Source organism: Corvus cornix, chromosome 11, assembly GCF_000738735.6.
Source record: "Corvus cornix cornix isolate S_Up_H32 chromosome 11, ASM73873v5, whole genome shotgun sequence".
Lineage (NCBI taxonomy): Eukaryota > Metazoa > Chordata > Aves > Passeriformes > Corvidae > Corvus > Corvus cornix.
In genome coordinates this window covers 12223315-12247477 of record NC_046341.1, presented here as the reverse complement: position 1 = coordinate 12247477, position 24163 = coordinate 12223315, and the positions used below count along the sequence as shown (strand labels likewise).

Sequence of the window (24163 nt, the reverse complement as noted above, 5' to 3'; positions counted from 1 at the left end):
GATAAACTCACTTTTAATAAAGAAAGGGTGAGAAAATAGCAAAAAAATGTCACAGTAGCAACCAGATGGAGAGGAATTCTCATTTTTATAGTATTATCACAGAAAAATATAACTAACGTAATATAATATTTCTACTGAAAAAGACCAGGATAAGTGATGAAAGGTTTACAAAATTAAAGAGAATCTGGAGCAGATGAAAAAGATTCCTGAAATATTTTGCGCTGCTTTACTTATTCCCTAGAACTGGCCTTTCCATGTTGGTACAAGATGCTGTGTTTTGTCACCCACTGAACTGACCCTGTGTTTGCAATCCTCTTCCTTGCAGGCTGCTCTGCTTTTGGAACATCAGCTGGATTTACAATTCAGGCTCAGCTGTAAGCTTGAACACTGAATTTGACCATTAGTACTAATAAATGGTCACATCCTGACAATATTAATCAAAAGTTAACACAGCATCTCAATCTCAGGTTTCGCACAGGTAAGGTATGAGGCGCTAGCAGGCACACACTGCACTTGCATGGACACCATCAGCAGTTGGACTTCATAAATTAGGTGTGTCTTCACTGAACCACATCGAATGGCTCTGAACAGCCACAAATATGTTGTGGATTGGCCTTTTTTTGCCTTCAGTGTATCAGCAGCTCCATGCAAAGCACTTGTGAAAATAAACATTAAATGCGAGTTGTAAACTTACATGTATTATGAACAACAGAAAAATAAAGGGGCCTTTCAGTCACAATATAAAAATAGTTTCCTATGAGGACAATAAAATACAGATGCTTTCTTGACTTCAAATCTCTGGCAGATACTTTGCTGACACTACTTGCAATTAAGCATTTAAATAGAAATTGGTTCCATTTGTGTGTAAATTAACAGCAGGTTAGGAAGAATATGAGAAAATCAAACACTCGGCTGTGAAACACTGCACTGGAGAGCTGCTTTAGGATATTAAGGCAATTTGTGTGTGTGTGTGTGTGGAGAAAGAATAAGAGACTATGTTTCTATGGGTGTATATAATGACTATTTCATTTCTTGGGTAAAGCCCTGTGTGTGTGTGTGTGTGTGTCCTTTCCTTTATGGCAAGGAAAATTGCTCTTCTAACCTGTCTTCAAAATGTAATAACTTTACTTGCAACCAACCACTGTAGACCTGGACTGGACTCTGAATTATTACTGTGAGTTGAAACATTTCTTTAACAAAACTGAGTCCTTTAATATCCCCCACCTCTGTTATTAGATGGACGAATGAATTTTACTTTGAACATAACATGTGGCATTGTCTGAAAATTGCCGGTATGAACTGAAGTTGGCAGGTATTTTCTTGCTCTCCTCGTCAGTGATTGCCATTTATTATATGTTGCACCTTTATCTGTCAAATACCGCAGAGCGCTATATTGATTTGTGTCTGCCGCAAAGCAAAGGTCACTTTGATCAACATACTACAAAACCAGAAAAAGTAGGGTTCTGACATTTCATTACCTGGGAAAAAAAGGACTAAAATAAATAAGAATATGTTTGAGAACAGAGCACTTCAATATCACAGTGTGCAGTAACTGTAATTAACAAAAGAACTGCTCTATTGAGGTTAAAGAGAAAAAAAAGAAGAAGGCAGGTTTTCTTCCAGTGACTGTTCTTTACATGACTGATTCTGTAACATTACAGCTGTGATCTTACTGAAGGGTTACATTCATTACAAATCAAATACGTTTTGCTTCTCAGATTCAGACTTTTAATGAGCAATAAAACTCTGGAACCATTTAAGGACTGGGGAAGATTTTATGAAACTTTTAACTTTGACTAAGAAACCCTAATCAAATTGGGGACTTTTAATGCTATACCCAGTTGAGGACATGGTCTCTACGTTAGGAATGCACAGTCTGAAGAGATAAATCACAGGAGAAAGAACTGGACCCACTGCAAAATTCTGTGTGCCCCAGGTCCACAAGGACTTAAAGGCTGAGCCAGAAATTAAGCCCATATCTTATCTCCGTTTTCTAATTCTAGTTCCCAAGAACTTGGTAATATTTAGGAACTAGCACACAAAATAATGATTTGGGAGGAAAGTGATGCTGCAGGTGATGTAGTCTTGTTATTTTCCTTCATGCCCAGTGTCTTTTGGGCATCCCCTACATACTGCTTCACTGGGGTCAGCAGACACTTCTTTGCATGGTGTAAATAAAATAGGACCAAATTTCTGTGGAAATTTTTCATTCTGGCAGAAACTGCTTTTGGGAATGTACTTTTCATTGTAGTTCCCCATCCCTTTCCCAGTAGATCCTGCAAAAACACCTTTCATTTTTCCACAAGGAACCTAATTTTCATAATAAACATAACAATATGGCAGTTTTGGGGTCTTTTTCCCCATGCAGCACCCTGATGCCCTCAAGATGGATCTGGTATTTCACATCCCTGGTCTTTCTAAACAGAGAAATGAATCTTACAAATGCTACTGCTCTACCTGAACACAGGTAACAAAGTGGCCAGGCTGCTTTCCCGTTATTACTGCTGGGAAGTTTTGTTTTTTTCTGGTTTCACAGTGTTCAGTTCTTCACCTGAAGCCACATTTGCATGGAAACCCAGCGAGCAGTGGCACCTCAGAGCTTTGCTGCACCTCCGAGCAGTAGGGTGCATATCACAGCTTGCACGGCATATGGCAGTGCTTATCATGTCAATAACAAAGTCTGAATAATGCAATTCTTGGTTGTAATTACCTTTTATTATTATCAAGGGTCATTCCTGGGCTCTTCATCCTTTCATCTCATGTGGAATTTTGGGCTTCCTTATTAATTAAATAGCCAGTGTGATTGAATTAGCCGATTAGCTCTGCCTGAAGGGATGAGCACTGATCCAAACAAAGGGCTTGATTCCACAAACTTGTTGCTGTGAGGGAGAGTCTTGCAGGGAGCTGGCTGCCAAGAGCGGGCTCCTAGGACTTGGCAAACCTGATCCCAGTTAATTTGCAATTATTAGAGCAGGTAAAAAATTCCATTTGGATACTTTCCTTCTAGGAAATAACTGTTCATCAAGCATGAAACTTTCCATGGGGATGTTTGATTTTATTAAAAATAATGTGTTTGAAAATAATCATGTTTCTGTATAGTGTTCTACTGCTACCATTTTTTTTCCAGAATCATATTGTAATTTTAGATTTGTAAAATTTGAAGTGAAAATGGCAACAAATCCTTTTAGCATTAAGAGAGGAGTCCTGACTGTTCCCACGTATTGGAAGAGTTTTGCTGTAAATTCCTGTATGGCAGAAAAGTCCCACTAATAAGAAGATTAGTCTCTGTCTCCAACAGTTGCTTCAACCAGACAATGTATGTTCCCTACTCCTAAAGCACAGATTAAAATCCCACATGGCAGCAGGGCTATGCATCTCTAAAGTATCTGTGGCTGAAAGGCACATTGGAAATGTATGCAAATGCAGCTCATCTCTATCCTGCTCCACTGTTCTCACTCCCTTTTTTCCTCCCTTTATCTTGACATGTTTACTATTTCTTCTACAGTGTGCTTCACTGAATAGCAGATCAAACTTCAAAGCAACTTTTAGTTTGAAATTTGTTTCCAAGCTCCTAAGCTATTCTTTTTCTGACAGCAGTGGATAAGAAATTGTCACTACCACTGGTGACATGTCATCGGGAGATACAGGAATAACAGATGGGCAGCACTGAGATAACAGGAAGTAACTTCTTAAAAGATTGTGTTGACATCACCAACTATGAGAGCAGAGGTAGAATGACCCCCAGAAGGGAATCCAATCCACTCAGGTCTTTCTGACTCACAGGAGCTTTTTCTTATTTATTTCCATTCACAGATCATGTTGGATCTAAAATTGTTTGAAGTTTTAAAGCAGCTATGTTAGAATTAATAGTAACTATTAATAGGGATTAAGAAAAGGATGAATGGATTTAGTCACTAACTTCAGTGTTTTAAATGATACTACTAAAATGATAAAATTATCATAAATGATAAAATGATTGCTGATGTTACTGGCGTAACAGAATGCCATTAATAAGAGTCAAGATTCCTTGATTGTAATGTGAGATCAATGGGTTATGACATTTTGATGACAGGCTGATGGATCTGACTTTCTAAATGAAAAATGATTGATTATGACTCCTCAAAAGTATGGCTCATTATCAGCATATCTAGGCAACTCTTGACACCCACTATACATAACACCTATTATGGAATGTCACAAGTCTTTGCTTTGGGTGCATGACCACGATTTCGGAGGAAATTAATTGTACTGCTTACTGCAAGATACTATAGCATATTGCATAAAACAAAACAGTGCCTGGTATCTACAAGGAAAGCAGCACAGAAACCAAGAAAAGCAGTGATTTTTTAGCCCTCAATGCATTTCATATCTAACAGATGGCCCACAAACCTGTAAGAAAACTGTACTTCCTGATGGCAGTAGGAAAATGATAAAAAGCACGACATGGGCTTCATATGCTGCATTTTATAAAAGTCTATGAATTTGTCTTCCAAACCAGGGATGACACAGAACCATAGGAAAACATATTTCTTAATCTGAGAGATGCATTAGTGCTAATTACATTTGAAAGTCCCCTGCTGTGCTGCACTTCATATTTTAAATTTTAAAAAGAAGTGTCAGTGTTTTATTTACAGTATGTTACAATGCAATTCAAAGTTTTGGTCTAGGGTGTAAATTCTATTGTGTAAAATAGTTGTACAGTGGATAACATGGATGCTGTCATGGAGAGTGTGTCAGATGCAGGAAATTGTTATGGTAATAAAATAATGCCTGAACTGTCCGGCCCAATGCCCCATCCTGTACTGAGAACCATTTTTGAAAGAAGTTGATATTACACAAGAAACTGCTAAATATAATTTTAAAAAGGTATATTAAAGGTGATATGTTAATCAGTGCAGGGTGTTTTCTTGTCTCCATCAGAATTCTTGGAAAAGATCTGGGCCACTGAAGGAAAATCAGTCAAAGCAGAAGTTTTTGCCTGCCTGACAGAGTTAAAACAGCAAATAGCCGGGAAGAGACAGATTTATCCAGGGAGATAGAGCACCCAGCTACCCTCTGCTATGAGCTTCTGAATCACTAGATGTAGATATGCAGGATTTCAAACAGGCATTTCAGACAGTTTCAAACCATCACATTTAAAATTATATTAAATTGGCTTGGGACACATCATAATGTATTGATTTTCCATCTAGAACACTAAGACATTAGACAATTACAAGTTCAAGAATATTACTAATTCTGCCAATTATTTTGTCTCCCAAAGGACAAAGAATACAGAAGAGCTTCATACTGAGAAAATTACCTCTTTTTACATTAAAAAAAGAAATTAAGGAAGAACTAGTGTGAATAAATATTCTTTTAAACCAAGGAATGATCAGCTGAAAAAGAATTCCTTTTTCCCTACTGGAAAACAGTTGGTGTCTGGCTAAAATAAGGTGCCAGTTATTCAGGCAGGGATTTACCCTGGAGTGCTCCTAGCAGGAGTTGGACTTTCACCTGTGGAACAGCTTTGGAATAGTGAAGTCTTTAAAATAGCTAACAATTACTTAATACACAGTAACTAATACCAAATTCCTCTCTGCTTTGGAAGGTCAGTGAATTCCTAAGTGTCCCCTGATCTAGGCTCACCATTTCATGTCTCTGCCTGCAGAACCTGTGCCAGAATGGTGCTGGAGAAGTGGCAATTTCCAGGCCTTGCTGAGCTGATGGACTTGCCATTTCATGTGACAAAACGGGAGGTCTCTGCTGGACTTGGGAAGGCACATTCACGTTTGTGGTATTGACTGACATGTGAGTCACAATTTGCTCATCTCTGACCTGGACCCAAACACATGTGAAGAGCCCTGTTCCACTTTGATCTGTGCTTGTTTTATGTCTGCACTGACTGGGGCAAGAGATTACACAAATCACAGGACAATGGACATCTGTCCTGGGCCTCTGTTGCTGGAACATCACCAGCCAGCAACACCCAGAGTTTCAGTTCGTATAAATCAGTGTAACTATGAGCTTGTGTTTTCAGGAGAGCCACTGCTTTGTGCTTTATCAGATCTTAAGAAATATCCTAATGTTACGTCACTGTATCATTACAAAGAAACCCTAGTAAGCAAAGACTGGATCAAGCCCTAAGTGTCAATTCAGAGACACAGGACTCTAGGCTGTGCTAGTTTTTAAATTCAGTTTCTTTCCTGGGGGAAAAAAAAAAAAAAGAATTCAAAATCGGCCCACATCTGGTAGATTTGATGTGATGAACAGTTCATAGTCTGCTAACTGAAGCCTTCTAAGCAGACCATTGATTATCAAATTTAAACCAAAATATTTCTTCATCCTTAATGGAGAAATCTGCTACAATTTAATAGTTGAGCTACAGAATATTAATAGTGGGTTTCAAGAAATTGCCCTGTGTATCTCCAGAATTCAGTGTTGCTTGTTGTCCAGCTGTGGCAGTATGAATGGTTAACAGAAGAGAACACTGTTCTCCATAAATTTTACAAACAGAAAGAGGCTGAATCTATTTCCAGCAGCTCCAGCACTGGAGCTCCTGCGGAACTGCAGAGGGCCTGTGCTCCCCCAGGAGAGTTTGCAGCCCCTCTTGCACCCCTTCCCATCTGTTTGCTTCTCTGGCTACCAAACTGCCCCTTGGGGGGTCTTCACCTGTTGCCTGCTGTCACAGGGTGCACCATCCTTCCAGAGCTGTGTACCTGCTATTTTGTTTAAGAAGTCCCTAAGACAATGACAAAAATCTTCCAAATAAATTGCTACAATTCAGCCCCATGTCACTCCCTGACTGCATCCCTTCCACCTGCTGCACGTTAATTGTTTTATTTAGTAATTCTCCTTTTTGGTTTTACTGTCTCTAGAATAATTCTGTATCATTTTTTTCTGCCAAATCAATGAATCTTCTGAAGTTTCTGAAATGGCTGGTCATGGCGGGTGGGTGAGGGTGGGGGCCACTGTGCCTTCCTGTATGAAGCACCTTCATATGTGCCAGTAACTTTTAATAAGGGCAGATTTAGAAAAATCCCAAGTCCTCACCCTAATGAGTGAGGTAGCTCATCCCCAGATGCCCAATTTCCAGTTTTAGGAAGTATTTTTCTCTCAAACTTCCTGGTAAACATGAGCCCAGGATGACCAAAGCAGATACTTGGATGTGCAGAGCTCTTGGGACAATTACCTTATTGCTTTATTCATGCCTGTGAGGTGTTAACCTGGACACTCAGGAATGGTAATTTAGATGTCACGAGGAGTTATTGAACTCCTCATGTAAGAAAGATCTGTACAATTTGCTGTGAGTGACATCTCAGTGTCACAAGGGGGTGATAGCTGGATGATAATGCCACTTACTTGTTTCTTCCCCCATCAAAAAGAAGAAAAACCTAGAAAAACAGGAAAGTTCCTAGCAAATGATCACAATAATTTGTTATATTAATGTGCTTTTTTAATATTTCAAATTGTAAGAATGTTTTGCACTTGCTGCTGTACAACTGAGGAACTAAAGATGACCCTTTCCTCAAAAGGCTTTCAAAGAAAAACTGCACTAGGAAGATGGACTAACACAGTCCTGGTAAATACAGTAGTCTGTGAGTTAAATACTTGCTCATTTGCATGGCATAAAATGAGTGTCAGTTCTGATTAACTGGGCTTGGTTTGAAAGCTGGAAGAGCAGCACTGGCAGCACAAGCTGGAGAGCAAGTCAAAGATGGAATAGAGCTGCCTAATTATCACAAGAGTTGGAGAAAAACAGAAGATTCTCCTATTCAGAAAAGTAGTTCCTGCTCTCTCCCCATCCAGATTCCCACTTTGTGTTAGTATGAACGACTGAAGAAATGAAGAATAGTAGTAGCTGAAATTAAAACATAAAACTCTTGTGAATATAACTGGAAAAGACTTTCACCACTGCATTGGTGAAGAAATCTGGAAGAAGTTCTGCTTCTTAAAGAAGTGAAATGTAAGATTTGGAGAGGAATGCCAATTTCAATTTTAGGGCATTAGCTCTTATTCCCTGAAAATTCCTTCTAGCCACTAATTCAGATCAATAAATAACAGAAAACTAATCCATGGACTACTACTTAGGTTACCACTTGAATGTTTCAAGGATATAACTTAGAAATGTGATTTTCCCCACCCCCCATCCCATCCCACAGAAAACTTGTGATTTTATGTGCTTTTTTATGCATGTATTAAACAAATGGCACAGCTGAATAGCTTTTCTTAAAAACTGGACATTCACCAAAAAGAAGTTTGCCAGCACAGACAATTAGGCTTTCTTCTTTTAACAATAGATTGACTGACTGGCACATTTGAAATGCGAGCGTATTTTTTATTCCTCTGTTCACCCTTTGAGCTGATAAACATGAACAATGGGAAACAGCTGGGACAGGAAAACATTTTAGTTTGTATTTTCAAAGCAAGCAAGAAATAAACCCATCAGTGGAAGCCAGATCACATCTTCTGCCTTAGGGGTAGTCAGCAATTGGGGGGAAAAATACGATCCATATTTTTAATCAAACATTACATATTTATTAATGTGCAGCTGGCCTATTGTGTGCATGATTTTTTTTCTTTAACGCTGTGCTGCGTCCGTCAGCCTGACATTGTTCTGTAACTGACATTACTCTATAAGGATCTGGAAATGCACAGATTTAATAGGAATCATTGAGACAATTGCTTTCTGTATTATTAGGTCTGTGTGACGTAGGTACCATCTGAAATTCAATTTTAGAAGAAAAATAAGATATTGTTCTATCAAGGCAATTTTGTGCACCTGTGATACAGTAAGAATACACACCCCCATGCTCCTATTTTCCTCCTCACTCGTCTAACTTCATGGCCATTTAATGATATGTGCCACTCTTTTGTTAAAAATGTTTGGCCAAATGTATTTTGATGCTTATTGAGATTAAACTTTCAGTACATCTCCGTGGTAGCAAAGGTTGGGCTGTTCATTAGTTGGAGGTTTGGCCTTGTCAGGTTCCATTGACTGCTGGCTAAAAGGATCACTTTATCATCATTTGTCTGCAATGGAGACAGTCTTTATTCAGCCTTGATTCCTCTGGGGTCACAGCTGTCATAACTTCACTTGCTTTATAATGCAGACCCCAGTTTCACAATCCCCTTAGGTAATTGTCTAGCAGATTCAGTTTACCTTAATATAGGTAATATGTTATTTACAAAGAAATACAAGGGAAAGGAAGGGACAGTATTGCTCAAAACATCCCCCTCCTAACCTACTGCTTGGGATCAATCATTTGGAAATTATGTTAAACTCAGTTCTCGTTTTGAACCCAAAAGGGAAATATACCTTTTTTTCTGAGTTTTACTCTGATCCTTCAGCTGCAAATCTCTAGCCTGAGCCCTCAGGCCTGGTTTTCTGGTGGTCAAAGTTGAGATAACTCTGCAAATTTTGGTAAGGCTATGGTGTTTTGGAGAACAAGGCCTTCATTTGCCCTTACAGTTCGATTCTGCATATTTTATGTGCTGAAAACTATAGTTAATTTAACTTGAAACAGTAAGTTTGACTTAAGGTCAATGTGTTAACCTTTTGAGCCAAAAATCAGCAAGGGGAAGGATGGGCTACTGCTGGCCCTTCTTGTCCAAGGGGAGCACCCACCCTGGTGCTCTGAGGAGGGTCTCTCTTCTATGGAGTGCCTCCAGTTTTTCATCTCTTGACAAAGGAACTGGAAATGAGACAATTTTCCCCAAGACAAGGCCAAAGAATCAGCTTGTCTCCATTTGATTTAGTAAAACCTGCAATCTTTTTACAAAACCTGGAAGAGCTCCCTCACGAGCATGTGAGCGGCCCATTTTTGAGTGCCTTGGTAACCGGTGCATTCCCTTTGCAGGTCAGCTCCTGTCTTTTTCAAAACCAGAAACAGCCTGGCTCCCAAGAGGAGATGGGCTGAGCAACTTCCACATTTTGTCTTCTTTAAAATTCCCATTAAAAAATGAGGGGAAACAATCAGAGCTTGATTTTCACACTGGTACTACTGCTTTTGCAGACTGCTGCCAGCTTCAGTTACTCTTAAGATATACTCCTCATATTTTTTATTTTGTGTCTTTTAAGGATTACACAGAAACCATTGTATAATTCACAGACAGTAGTTGCCACATAATGTTCTTAGTAGACCTACCAATAAAGATTTGCATTTCACTATTTTTCAATAGGAAGAATGATGTTGCCAAAGTAACGGAAAGCACGTAACAGAGACAGTTCTACACCAGATTTCTAATACAGAGCTATATGGGTCCAGACAGATCCCTCTTTGAAGGTAACTGCTTAAGGGGAGCAGTTTCAGAGACTTTAATCATTAACAGAAAACCCTGAAGTAAAGTAAAACATAATGAAAAATAAAACACCTTGTGGTTGGAGTCTTAACTTCAAGAGGGAAGTTGTACTTTACTTTCCGTTTGTGGAAGTTTGTGGATGCTCAGATCCTCACAATGATCCTACACCTTCCTCTGCAGGAGAATCCAAACACCAAATCCTCTCCACAATTAACTGACTGACTATTTCTTTTTCAAAGTTCTTCCTGAATGAGTGTCCTTATTTTTGAAACAAACCATGTACTCTTTCAAGAGCCGATTCTCACAGTAAAGTTTCTTTCAAATTCCACTCAGTCATAACTTGTGTTTGAAATGAACCAGCATGTGTTGAATTTCCCAGCTAATATCTTAACTAGAAGCTTATTTTCATTTGGCTTCTAATTCAATGCCACAACTCATTGCCCTGCAATATCTTAATTACAGTTGGAGATTGATAAGTAAACAAGGAAATGCAGCTGTAGTGTTGTGGAAAGTTACCCTTTAAATATTAGCTTTCATTTACTTCCTGTTATTTTTTCCCAAATACCTTCCATATAATAAATTAATTAAAAATAGCTATAGAGGAAATAAGCATTATATGGGGGGAAAAGAAGCAACAAAAATCCCCACAACCCCCAAAGCAATCTTTTAAAGGATTGCATAAAAGCTGGATATAAATGCCTGTTTCTATGTGTACTGCTGCGCCATCCATGAAAACAGCCTTTAAGACAACTCATCTTACAAAGGAAAATGTGACTAGATATAGTGTTGATCATTAGGAGCACTACAGTGCTTTCGTCTGCTTGTACCCCACTTTGATTACTATACAGCAAAGATGGCCACAAGCACTCAGAAAGTTTTATTGAGGCTTAAATCTTCATTCAAATGATGTAAAGGGGCATTGAATGAAGATTTAGAACTCTATAAAGCTGCTTGGCAGTGTCTGTGGCAATCTATGCCACATAAAAACTGAAATGCTTCTACTTTCTTATTGAAACATTTCTACTGTAATTCTTTAATATTAGGTAGCAGCCACAGTGTTGGGACATTACCACATCTGGGAGTATTTCTCTTACTGAGGGCTTGCCTGCAATCGATTGTGCAGGATATTATAGAATGTTGATGTCTAGGACATAATGGAAGAGGAATTGTTACTGCAATTACATATTATTATGCTTTTCAGAAGATAATGTGGGTTCATTCATGTGAGTATTTTGAACTAGCAAATACCCTAATTGCTTACATGTCTGTTATAATCCTAAATCCAGTTGACATATCTGATGCACTGTTGCATTTTAATCTGGCCACTGCACGTGTCCTCTTTATGATTTTCCTCTGACCTGTATGAACTGTGCAAACAAGGAACACGAGTGTCTTGCATATTGCCTTTGCAGTTTTGGTCTGAATAAACGCCCAGGGGGACAAAGAGGCAGAGCAATGTAACCAAGTGTACTTTTTTCAGGAATATAGAATTAGCCTGTGCAAGACCAGGGCAAGTGCAAATGACCTGATTATGCTATAATGACAAATTTATGAATCGGAGAGAGTGTGTATTGCTTCAACTGTCCTTTCCCACTGTGTTGGATTGACAGACGACGTGTGGCAAAGTATTCACCCATTCACTTAACCAGAAAACAAAGGCAGATGATTAAGAAACATCAGTATTCTGAAGCAGCAATCAAACTGACCCTGCCAAGGAGTGAAGAATAGCAAGCCCAGCCAAAAGTGCTGCAGTTGTCTCGTGTTATAACTGCAGGTTTATGGGCAGAATTTTTTCGCAGAACTTCCTGAGGCAGCAAGCAGGGACAGACAACAACAGCTCACCCCATGAAACAGCATGGTGCCTATGGTAGCCTCATGTGCACCTGGAGTGACAGAAAATGGTCAGAGAAAAGATGTGCTTTTATAAATTCCTGCTTAATAATCCACTAGAGGGAGCTTATGTATAATCTCTGCCAGGCCAATTATCTCAGAATCTGGTTTTGCATAATTAACAAAGATGAGGTAGCTATAAGGGGGATACCTGCACTGCTGTTCTTTTCTCCACCTGTCATCTTGGAGCTCAGGAATGGCATTTTGGAGTCTCCAGTTCTATCCAGAAGAGCAATTTGCTTTTCTCAAGTGGAAGCAGCATTCTTGTTGGCATTAGCTGGGATTCACCTTCATCACTGACACACTCGAACCTGAGAAAGAGCAGCCACTGCTGAGTGAGGACTTACACTTAAAGCTTCATTTAACCTATCCTCTGCCCTTGCCTGTTTCAATTCTGACTGTAAAACAAGAATTCAGTAGCTGTGATTCCCACAATAGGCAAGCTACCTGGATTGCAGACTTTGCTGCCTGTCTGTTTCAGTAGGACAAGGCTTCCAGCACAGTGTTTGCCTGGCACTGCTTGCCTTCCAACTGGAAACTGCCTCCTTTCTTTGGGAGACAGCTGGTATAAAAATTGGTGTCCTTGACAATATTTAACATGCAGACATCTTCAACTACTTCCTATAGTGTAAGCTAACAAAAGACAGGTTTAACTCTCATATCAGAAATATCAACTTTAGTTTAGTAGCAGAGATGTACCTGCAATTAAAATTCTAGCTAAATCTAGACATAACACACTTTCAAGCTACATACCCACATAGTACAGTCTAAGTAGTCAGATACACTATCAAAAAGCTTATCATAAAACTTGAAATTGCTGTATCCTTTACACTCATTTTGTTGCCTCTTTTTCTTTCTGTTTTTTCTGTTGGAAGAGAAAACTTATGACTACACTTCAGCTGTCACCAGCTTTCAAGGTTATACTGATAGGAATGAGAAACATATTCCTAATCTGCATACCAATGCATTGAGAATGCAAAGGCAGGCTTTTTGCCATTGAATAGATGATGATAAGGTCTTAAGTCTTTTGAATTTCTTGTGTTGTACTTGTATTATCATATGATTTCTTAAGCCAAGAATGAATATGTAAATTTCTTGCCACTGACTTGCTCCAAAATAATGGACATTACACTTGCACAGTGGCAATTCAGAGTGTAAAATTGATTAATATTTGTTTTCAAAATGACATGCAATGATGTATGGATCCTTTTACAACTTAAATTAATACTTTAAAGAGATGAATGGTCTCTACAGAGGATGTTAAAGTTCAAGCTGAGAAATTTGCATATTTATATTACAACCAACTGATAATAATTGTCGAAACAGAATGTAATGTGGTTCGTTTTTCATTTTAATCTGGTTGTACTCAAACACAGGACCTCATTAACTTCCAGCAACTAATACAGCATTATCAGTCCCCATAAACCAGGCTTGCCTTGAATTTATGAATTTCAAAGACTATTTCCAGTGGTGAATCACTGTTAAACACTGGGTCAGTCACTAGCAGGTGAACTCCATGTCAGATGCTGTAGAAGCATGAAAGTTACCTAGGCTAAAGTGCTGGAGAATCCCATGGCCAGGTGCCTACTTGTTGGCTGACACTCAGAACCAAAATTAAGGTGTGATATAAACACCTTGCCTTTGATGGCTCACTCAAGGCAAACTGGTTTTCTTTGAATGACCAAAGTCAGGAAATCCAACTTCATCCATTTCCTATGTTAGGCAGTATTCTTTAAGATTAAAAAAAAACAACAAAAAACCAAAAATGAACAAGAGATTTTTTCATTAAGATATAAGTGTTGCAAAAGGAAAATGCACAACTTTTGATAGAGTAGATAAGCAAATTTGGAAGATATTGAGGATACAGCCCAAATAAATATTATCCACTTGGGTTTAAATAACAGTAGCAATAGAATTAGCGGTATATTGCTTTTCTGAGGAGAGAAATTTAAAATAAGCATGCTGTCAACATGTCTTGGGTAGTGCATTATAGGTATTCTCGTGGGTATTCTTTTACATTTCCAGATGTATTGGGAAAATGTACATCTCTCTAAGAATGAACAGCTAGCAAGAAACTTCACATCTCTGTGAATTTCTTGTTGTGAAATGGATATTGAATCTTCTAAAAATGACTCTTATTTCTTTGGTTCACTAAAAGTTAATGGCTATAAAAAGAGGAGGCATTGCTTACAGTGCACTTCAACTGGTTTTCATTTTCCCACATAGGTGTTAGTTAAAGGATGGCGTGACCCATCTGCTCAAGAGATCTGGTGTGTGACTGGTCTGGTAGGATGGAAGAGCAAATGTAGCTTTCCTTTAATACTGTAACAGCTACAGGTAACTCAGGACTCAAAGGGGCTGTCTGACAGCTCACAATAGCTGGAGTATGGATGCAATTGCAATCTCCTAACTATATTCCTACAGGGAAGAGGATAACATTCCTAAACTAACTTCCTTGTCCTTAGGCAAAGAGCAAGGCAGTAAGGTCAGCCCTATGGCTGCTTTGTGCAGTACTGGGAAAGTCCCAAGAAGCTGTGAAAAAGAGAAAGAATACTATAGAAACTCTGTAAAGAAAGTAAATGTATACATTGCTAATAACTAGAACTTTTACTTAAGTGAATGAAAAGCTCTAAAATGTCAATACCTGGCATTATAACTTATTTCCTAAGAAGCCATCCAAACTTCCCATTATAACCTCACAAAAAACATCTTAATAGATATTCCCATCAGCTGACAAATCCCTGGAGGACAACCTGTTCCAACCTTTCCAGCCTGTTCCAGCTGCACAGGCATTGGGCATTCATTTGTTGCAACTTCATAGTGGTGCAAGAATTGACTCTTTAGATGTCCTTTGCAAAATGAGTCCCCAGAACAGGCCAGGGAGATGTCTTGTTGAATTCCCAAATTTGTTATTGAGTGAGCTATGCTGAATCTGGGCCACCAAAAAACTTAAAAACTAAATCAAAAAAAGGGCAGGCAGAGCAGTGAAACGTCTTCTCCAGCATATAAATTCATCCATCCTACATGTTGGTAACTAAATGATGATTAAATAATTGATTTTTCATTGTGAAGGGTATGCACCTTCCTATAGAACTCTGTAGTGGGACCTGTGCTGTAGCATATTCATAACTGACTTAGAAAAATGGAGGAGTGCATATCCTGGTGGCAATTTAATATCTAGTAGAACATTACCAGGACAGTGAAAACATACACTGACTGAGGCTTGGCAAAGAATCTCTGAGCAACTTGGTGATAAAATGGCTGAAGAGACAAGATGCTGACAAAAGCAAACATTGCACAGGTGGGGGGAAGGGAAAAGAAAACAATACCCCAAACCAGAAACACAGTATGCCACCCTAAATAATTTATTATCACTTAGCAGAGTGGGAGAGTAATTATGGACAGTAAACATTAACTCAATGCTTAGGTGAGGAATGGAAAAAACATTATTTATGCAAAGCACCCCTGATTCATGAATATTTCTCAGTGTTTGATCTCAAACATGGTATTACAGAATAACATAGAGGAAAATAATAATGACAATAACATATTGGAAAGGGTTTTTAAAAATTAATTAGATAAGATTCCTCTGACTAGGACAGGAAATCTTGAGCAAGCTTTTGTGAGGAGGCTATAAGAAAGCTTCTTGACATGGAAAAGGTGATTTGGGAATAAATGGTCACCATTTCTCATAATACTACATCATTTAGGGAGCAATCTGGAAAATTACAAAACAGCAGGCATATAGAAATATATATTACTTAACATGTTTTCTATTTTATCAAAACAGACTTCTGCACTAAATTTGGATGTTAAAATTGTGAGTTCAGAAGGTGACTGGAGAGAATTAAGACAAGAAATGTCCATCAGAGATTATTAAACACAATGATGCAGATCAAAACAGGAGTCCCTGAACTCCAGATTGCTGGAAACTGTAAGACTGCCGGGGGAAATCTTCATTTCATTGCTCCAGCCTTATGCCTGCTTTTGCAAACCTCTGCAGGAGCCAGTGTGTAGGGCTAGCTCCCTGCACAGAGCACAGCCACTGCTGTGCTCCAGTGGAGTGAAGGAATGGCCCAGAACTGGCACACAGGAATTCCTGTCCTGCTCTAGTCACAGCTAAGCAGATCACAGAACATTTTGCTTTTCACTTCCACCAACCATTCCGGCAAATTTTCTTACTGTAGCAAAATTCTTTGCCAGTGAACCCGGGGTTTTGTAGTACAAGTTCTGGCAGTCCCTATGAGGCAATGAGGGCAAGTTAAGCCCAAGTAAATATATATTTACACATGGAAACTGTTAGTAATACTGCTCTTCTTTTCCCCAGACACAGCTCCATGGCCACAGCCTTGAGAAATGCACACACACACAGAGACACAGAGAAACAATCAATAGATACACTTAGAAAGCCCCTTATACCATGTCGTGCTTCACGGATTTTGATAATATCAATCATAATTGAGTTAGATAAAATCCATCTGACTTTCAGGATGCTGGGGTCAGCTGGGGACGCAATGCCTCACTTCACATCAATTACCACATGCAGCAAGGTGGTGGTAAGCAATTCCATTTGATAGTTTGCAGCTATAAATAATTATATGGCAATAGCAGTAAAGTTGGCTCTTGGGCACAATACAGAATCATGAATTTTCATTTACTTATATCTCAGAAGCTGTTAGGCCTCCTGGTTTGAAATGTGAACCCCTGATTAGGTATATCAGTCTTTCTATTAATACAGTATATGCAGCCGGTAGGTGCTTTTGAATGAACACTTCATGCTTTTTCTTATTTAATGAGAATATTTTCATTATAAATATGACCACACGATACATAAGGATTGATTAGAAATTGCTATGAAAAAGCAAACTTGGATTCAGTCTCCTTTATTATCATATTCCATCTTTCATTCAGTTTAGGGTCTGTCCCGTCCAAGTCTCTACAGGATTTCAGTAAGAATTTTTTTTTACATGCTGCATAGTAAATTCTCAGCAATTTGAAAACAAACAGAGTAAAGCAGGTTTATTAATCAGAACAGTAGTGTAGAAATGTTGAAAAAAGGATCAGATAGTTTTTGTACTTCCTCGCTGTGTCTGGACACCTGTTTCTTTTTAAATGCTGTTCTTTATGACATATTCTGCATTTTTGACAATATTAGTCAACAGAGGCAGAATGGACACAGACATGAAGTCATATTAAGAATAAGGCAGGAGCATGGGATGGATTTTAGCTGCTTTAAGTGTGAAGATCAGAGAGAACTAGGCTGAGGGACACCTAAGGAAGACTGGACAGGTACAATAAGAACAGGATGATGAAGCAGAGAACTGGAAGAAGTACAAAAGCCAAGTCTTCCTAAACATATCGAGGTAGCTCTATGGCCCATAAAAATGCCACAGAATTCACTTGAAGTTTTAGAAGCAATATGCAAGTGGGGGATGGGAAGTGTGAAGATGTACAAAGTCCTGACAAGAAGAAACCCACCCCAAGCAGCAGCTTCTGTCTTACACCACATTTCACCATCGATCACAGAACGAATAGAGGAACATTTCATGCTCTCTCCTAGAGACTCCCATGGTGGAACAGGGGCTGAATTCACTGATGAGCTTGTTTTCAGAAGTCAGTCTGCCATAAAGAGGGTTACCAGAGCACTCACACAGAATGCTACTTCCAGTTTGCAGACATGCTGGGGCTGGAGGTGCTGTACAGGACAGGAGGCAGGGAAAAAAAGCACTGGGGCAGGAATCAAATGATGTGAAATGGGGTAACAGTGGCTATGCAACACCAAGAAGGATTTAACAGTCAAGAACAGAAAAAAGATGCATTATCAGCAAGATGTTGCCATGCAGTCTAGATTTTAGGAGTCTTGTTCTTTCTTTCACTCTGACCTGAAGACCATTAGCATTTTGATCAGTAAGGAAAATCAAAAAATATTCAGTAACCTGAAAAAGAATTAATCTAAGAGAAAGTCTTTAAACAGGAGGAAGATAAAATGCATTAAGGATGTCATAGATATTTGACCAAGAGTCAATGATTTAAAGGAAAGACAGATTTCATGTGCCCAAGGAATGCACGGTTGTCACTAATTCTAGATGAGTACCTAAAAAACATTTGAATATAAAAGGGAAGGCTTGCTGTAGGATCAGGTAAGAACTGTATCCTTAATTTTGATTGGATAGGATAAACCTAATTTTAGTAGTGCAACCTATGTAAAAATTGAGCATCCATTTGGGAGGCCCAGGTCACAGCCCACAGAGCAGCATCTTGCTGATCAGAGAACTGGTATTTAGCAGCATGAACTGAACTGCAATCAACAAGGAGCCTGATTTGTGTTCTAAATTGGTGTTTAGCAGCGTGATCCGAACGGCAATCAAGGGAGAACTCATAGCCTTTTCTAGGGGGAGCAAATGGATAATTTCCAATCTCATTACACAAAATATTTGTAGCATCTTCAATTAGATTGGAAAAGATCCCAAATTATTTTAACATGTAGAAGGGGAACTTTTTGAATCTGTTTTTAGTGCAAAAACCTGCACAAATGTAAAGGTTCTAGTAAAAATCTTACTCTAAATGTGCCTTTTGTAATTTTTCACATGATAAAAGGAAAAATCTCTGAAAAGCCATTGTAGTATAACAAGTAGGTATTTTGTGGCTGTGTTTTTCAGTCTTTTCCTTCATTAATTTCTCTGCTATAGCACACTGCAGTACCTGTATGAGTTGTTGTTTGTTTTTTCTCCAGCAAATTAGAATGCTTCCCAGAAAAATTGCAACACATCTTGATATAAAAGGTATACTGCCTTGTGTCATAGGTCAGTTTACTGATGTCACTGCTCAGAGGACACTTGATCACAGCATCAAGTAAAAATCCCTAGCCATATTCAAGAATTTGGTGGCCTTACAGTGAACCTGGCCCTGTGCATCATCCCACTGGCACTGTTTTCCCTGTAACTATGTCATCAATTTGATATTATACCCCAACTACAATATTGCACAATATCCTCACATGTGGATATTCTAACAACCACCTCTCATGCTGGTTTTGTACATTCTGTGTTTGTCTCGTGTTTTATTTCTTCTTCCATCTCAATCACAGCCAACGGTCAATGTGAAGATCTGGCTCCCCGGCCTGTTGCCATTCCTCTGCATATTCATGAGCAAAATCTTTCCATATCCACATGGCAAACCTTTCAAACTGTCATAAAGAAGAAATAATCACCTTTTCTTTAAAATCTAACAAAGCCCACCAGAGCTGTGTTCTTTGTATAATAGTTAACATTGTCACTAGTAATCAATTTATTTTACTGGTAAAGACAGTATTCTCATGACAAGTCAAAGACCTTTGGAAACAGTACATCTGTGCCTGCTATTTAAGCACACACAGACACAAAGAAGCAGAATATATTAGAAACAAAAAATATGTCAGCTTGTATAATGGTCCCATTGTTTGCTCTACCAGAGAGGGATTGTGCCATAACATATGATGCTGAATGTGCTTTTCTTGTTCTCCAGCCTTCATAATAAAGTATTTGATGCAAATACTCTAATCACATGGAGAAGATGCGGATGTTAGCTGTCCTTCCTTTCATTGCTATCCCTGCTGCCTCAAGAAATATACTTTTATGAATATTAAAAATCCCAAACAGCAAATTGATGGAATCCTGCTTTAGTGTGTTACTTTTAATAGCAGGTGCTTGATATGGCTCAATATGAGTCCCTCTGCCAGACACTGGAGCTACATCACTGCAATGTTCAGAAAATGGCACTTCTCTTGTGCCTTCTCCATTAGGCTGCTTAATTATTTTGTATAGGATAAACCAGAAAAGGTAAAAAAAGGCACAGAGACCAGCATATACCCTATTAAATTGTTCCATATATAGCACTGTAACTGTATGCAGCCCTGTGCAGCACTTCCCAATGGGTAGTTCCCACAATTTACAGAAAAAAGTGGTTTTCCAGAGTGTAGCGAGAGGTAGAGTAGGTCAGTTCATTAATTTATAACACCTCCTCCTGTGCAGGGAAAGTCTTTAAGTCTAAGGTAAAACTTCAAACACACAAAGTGACCTTACGTAGGAAGGTGCACGTTGACCTTTAATTATGCTGCATGGACCACAGAATTACCCACTGCTAAAACAGCTCATCCAGTTCAATATTTCTGTTCCTACTCACTCATTTATCAATGCTTCATAAAGAACAGGGAACATCTGCCCACAAGAGAAAGACAAAGGGCAGGAATAACTTTGGAGAGGATTATGGCCTGTAATAAGGACTGGCAGCAGAGAGGAGTCACAGGTCCACCCCAGCCACACTCCACAAAGTGCCATTCTCTGTTGACAGGCAACAAACCCCTGGCAAGCCTGCCCCTTCCCTGGCTGTGCACACAGCTCTGCACAACTGGAAGCTGCCAATTTTTCTGTAATGGGAGAAAGGGTCCCCCATGAAACAAACAGGACAGGGATTCATTCCTTTAAGCCAGCATACTTTGTTGTAGTGCAGCTACACCACATTTCTATCAGAAGCAGCAGCCTCAATCCTACCATACCTAGGGCTGTACATCTCGTGGTGTGGTGCAGGAGCTGCCTAGAAAACAGAAGTTTCCAGAGTCCTGCTTTGTGAGACAAACATGTTCTTCCCAAGTTGTTTGGTAGGAATATCATAATGCTTCTCTGCTTGCCTGGATTTGGAAAGAAAGGACAGAGTGAGCAAATGCTCTTCTGCTTGCCCTTCCTGGGTACCCACTCATTAATTGGGCTGTTATGTGCATATCTACATGAGAGTATTGCATACACTGAAGCAGCACATGGGGCTTTAGAAAATCAATCGCTTCCATGTTATTTTATCAAATTTCATACTTTTTTCCTTATGGAAACCAAGGAAACTTCATGTGTGTGTGAGTCAGCCACTGCAGAAAGCAATAATGCATCAAAATCAACTTTAAAGCAAGACTAGAATAGACTAAATATTGCCTGCTGCAGCATGCAGCCAGTGTGAAACAACCAGAAATAAAATCAGAGACACAATTTAAAAGCTCTGTCAAAGGTACTGATATTATGCACTAGGCCCATGTGGCCATTAATGTCTGGCAGGAGCAGAAGGGGCCTGCAGTGGTTTGTGTAAGGGATGGAGCTCCTCGGGACCCATTAACAACCTCAGCAGCCCTTCCCCCATACACTGGGCAATGTAACAGAATTCCTACATCTCAAAAGCCCACTCTATAAACAGAGATAAAAATCTGAATATTCAAACCTTAGGCCCTCCTGCTGAGCACAGCTGAACATGCTGCAGCTCGACTTCAAAGCAGGAGAGCCATGAGAAAGGAAGCACAGCCTGGTGGCACCGGGACAGGGAGCAGGGAGCTGGTGCTGGCTGGGCTGGATGGCTGCGTGTGCTGTTAAACTGTGCTGTAATGTACACAGCACATCTTCAGCTTTGCAAAAACAGGCTCAACATTTGGCTTTTCTCAGGGTCAGAAGCACCTAGTTATTACTCGACGGTTAATTTGCATTTCAAAAGGCCAGGCCAGCTCTGAATATATCGCTGCTATATTACAGCTTACTGTGGGCTGGATAATATTTTAGACTATGCAGTGAGAGCAGAGGTTACTTTGTGCTGGGGCCAGCTGCTGCAAGCCATGGAGCTTTTGAATCCTGGGACATGTGGTTGGGACCATGCACACTAATCCCCATCACCAGGTCTGTGCAGCAAGGCCAGGGACCTAAGCTGCTGCTGGCCAAGGATGGAAATTCTGATTCCTGGGGCACAAGGAGAGTCAGGCTATACTGCAACAGCCAAGACTGGTGATTTAAAAAAATGTTCATGGATTTGGAGATCCAGTTGTCGTTCTCTGTACTGCTAAATTTTGACTTTGCATCTTCTGCATGCCACGCATGTAATCAAACCACTGGCAGTTCAGAGGATCACTATCAATGATAGGTCCTCAAAACTTAACACTGTTCTGACTTCCCTACTCCCTGTCTAATTCTTCACTAAAACAAAAGCATCTTTCCTTCAAAAGATTTCCCAAAATTGAATGTTTGAAATTTAGACTGGAAGAAAGTAATATCCCTTTTGAGGGAGAGGGACAAGAAGATACCTTAGTCTTACTGGGGCTTCTGCTGGTGCCTAGGGACTATATCCAGTGTTTTCATCTAGAATTCCATGCAAGTATCATTAGGGACACCTTAACACATTCAATCTCTAATGAACAACCATGAAGGAGCCTGGGGTGCTTCCTTGTAAAAGTGTCCAAAGGTGTCCTTTGTAAGAGCACTCTTTCTTTCTGCAGGAGTGACCAGACAGCAGGACACTGCAAGGAAAACTATTTGTCTATTCTTTATGACTTAGGACTTTTAAATTGTTTAATTGAAATTGTTGAGGCTTTTGCTAGGACAGTTCACAGCTTGCAGTGTTTGAAACGAACCAGGTAACTGTAATGCAGCCAGATAGAAGCACTGCTGACATCCCTGGCAGAGCTATTAGAAGTTGCAATATCTGAGGCTGAGATCGATTTACCTTTCTCCATCTTTTAGAAACACCGCCTGAACTGAAATCTGGTTTTGGTAGTGGATTTACTTGTTGCTTCTTTTACCCTTTATGGGAACACACACACACATTTACTTTTGGGTCACTCATAATTTCTGTTCACTCTCTGAGCTCTCAGACTGAGCCCTGTTAGCCAGCACTTTTTAATGATCTCCACTGCAAGGCCCATTCTAAAAGATAAAATTATAAGAGCATTTGTGCAACCTATGCCCAAGTATCTCAATATGCCCTTGTCAGGCTGTAACAGCACGATTGCCTCTCACCGAGGGCAGCAGCTCTCCGAAGTTTAGATGGTAGCAATGGAAATGTTGGATGGTAACACATTGATAGGTACCATTTTTCACTGTCAGTGAAAGCATTTTTATTAGTCAGATATGTTAAAAGTGAAAGGATTTCAAGAGCATGCCGTGAGGTGAGCTGCAGCTGGGAAAGCCATCTTTACGTTGACAGCAGGTGCAGAAGTCTATCCTCATGGATATCTTTTAAAAATATAGATCTGAGATTAACTTTACTGGCCATTGTAGATCATATGCATGTCATCAAAACCTCAGCATGGACCTGGCAGTAGAAATATTTGGTTACTATTAAATAAAAAGTGAGGTGGTGATGAGAGTTTTCCACAGTTCAGCATGTTGCTTATTTCTGGCTCACTGGTTTGGGGCTGGAGCAGTAGCAGCAGGGCAGAAACATTCATTTCAGGCCCTGATGCTGAAAGCTTTCACACCTTAACCTTACTCAACAAAAGAACTTGCATGTATGAATCACACATGTACACAGCTATGTGTGAACTCTGGCACTAAATATTTACTCAGTAAACTGCCTAGCTGGCAAACAGCTCTGACTCAGTATAGCATAGTTGCACCTCTAAACTGCACTGAAAATTCCTACAATCAAGAAAGATTCCTTAGCAGAGATTATTTTAATGAAGAAACAGCCAAAACTTCAAGATCTGGCGCAAATCGACTTGTATAACAAGTAATGAATTGCAAAGAAAGATTTTGCCAAGGAAGAGATACAGCAGCTTTTTCCTCCAGTTACTGCCCAACTTATTTGCTTATCCCACCAAGGCTGAACAGAACAAACTGAGTGACTATCCAGAAGCCCTGCTCCTTTCCCAGCCCCAACACTCAGTAGCTCTAATGGAATTTTGAAAGCAGTGAATGAAACAAAAACTTCACCTGATCCTGCTCTCCTCAGGATCCTGAAAGGCAAATCTCTCATTGCATTCACAACTTTTGCTAAGACAGAAAAGAGTCTGGAAAGGTGTTAGTGAAATTGCTACTACATAATTTATAGGGAAGCCAAATCAGGTTTTGAACTGATTAGTTACTTACATCCTGGTTTGGAGATTATAATATAATTATATTACACTCAGCCAACTGCTTTTTGTGCAATGACAGATTAAATATTTTAATTGCAACTCATAAGCCAATTTTTTTTCTGGAAGTGTTGTTAGTAT

The 24163-nt window shown here is 39.4% G+C and overlaps 1 long non-coding RNA gene across 4 annotated transcripts in view; it reads right to left on the bottom strand.

Moving 5' to 3' along the window:
- LOC104687459 overlaps window positions 1-24163 on the bottom strand; it is a 194186-nt gene that overhangs the window by 6867 nt on the left and 163156 nt on the right. For 3 of the 4 annotated variants that reach the window (XR_005602904.1, XR_005602903.1, XR_751515.4), the window contains exon 4: window positions 12323-12482. The exons of the other annotated variant lie outside the window; for it this stretch is intronic. This is a non-coding gene — a long non-coding RNA (uncharacterized LOC104687459). The remainder of the gene's footprint in view (window positions 1-12322; window positions 12483-24163) is intronic. 4 annotated transcript variants of the gene reach the window in all.